The sequence below is a fragment of the Triticum aestivum genome, chromosome 6D (assembly GCF_018294505.1).
Source record: "Triticum aestivum cultivar Chinese Spring chromosome 6D, IWGSC CS RefSeq v2.1, whole genome shotgun sequence".
In the NCBI taxonomy this organism is placed as follows: Eukaryota; Viridiplantae; Streptophyta; class Magnoliopsida; order Poales; family Poaceae; genus Triticum; species Triticum aestivum.
The window spans coordinates 47,147,122-47,148,025 of record NC_057811.1 but is presented as its reverse complement, the minus strand read 5'-3'; positions in this window follow the sequence as shown (position 1 = coordinate 47,148,025).

Here is a 904-nt window from a genome sequence, read left to right as displayed (position 1 = left end):
CTTTTTCAGAGTTTGGAAATATTTCATCTCCCTCAGTATGGAGTTTGTGGTACCACTGTCCAGAAGGCATAATTCCTCTTCCATCGGATTGTCCCCGTAGAAAACTATATTAAACAAAAGAATTTTCAATAAGAAAACCTCATGTTAATACATAGAATACAATCTTTATTATATCAAATGTGTTGATACAATACAATATAAAGACAATAACAAACTTATGTTCTTATTACAATCATCACAAATGGACATAATTAAGTAGATCACTAGGAGATTGAGGGACTAGTCGAAGTCGCCAAACACGTTGTTTGCGGTGTACTCAATCAACGTGTTCTCCGTTTCAGCAATATCCTCAGGCAGATAAGGAATCATGGCGTTGCTCGGTCCAGGAGGAACATCGTGCGAACCACCGGCTCCTTTTGCGCTATGTGGATGAAGGTTGAAGTTGGCTTCAAACCTTTTCCCTTGGGATCTCCTGTAAACAACGACCCCGACATGGAAGCAAGGTGGAGAAAAATTCCCCTCCCCGCGTCGCTCCCGTGTGGCGACCGGGGGGAACCCTAGCCGCCGGCTTCGGGCCTCCTCCCGCCCCTTCCCTCCCTCGCCGCCGCCGGACCACGCTGCCGGGCAAAGCCCTCCGGCGCCGATGGCGGCGGGGCTCTTCTTCATCCCAATCACTGTTGGCGCGGGGCGGCGGCGGACGGCTGTGCTTCGCGCTGGTGCGGGGCGCGGAGGCGCGGAGGCGGGCCCTGGTGGTGGGGTAGCGAGGGCTTGGTGGCGGCGCGGTGGGCTGCACGGGGCGGCTCGCGCTCGTGGCTGCGGTGGCGGCCAGGTCTGGGCTCGGCCAGATCTGGCGGTACGGTGGGCGCGGGCGGCGCGCGGTGCCTCGCCGGCGGGCGCACGTGCT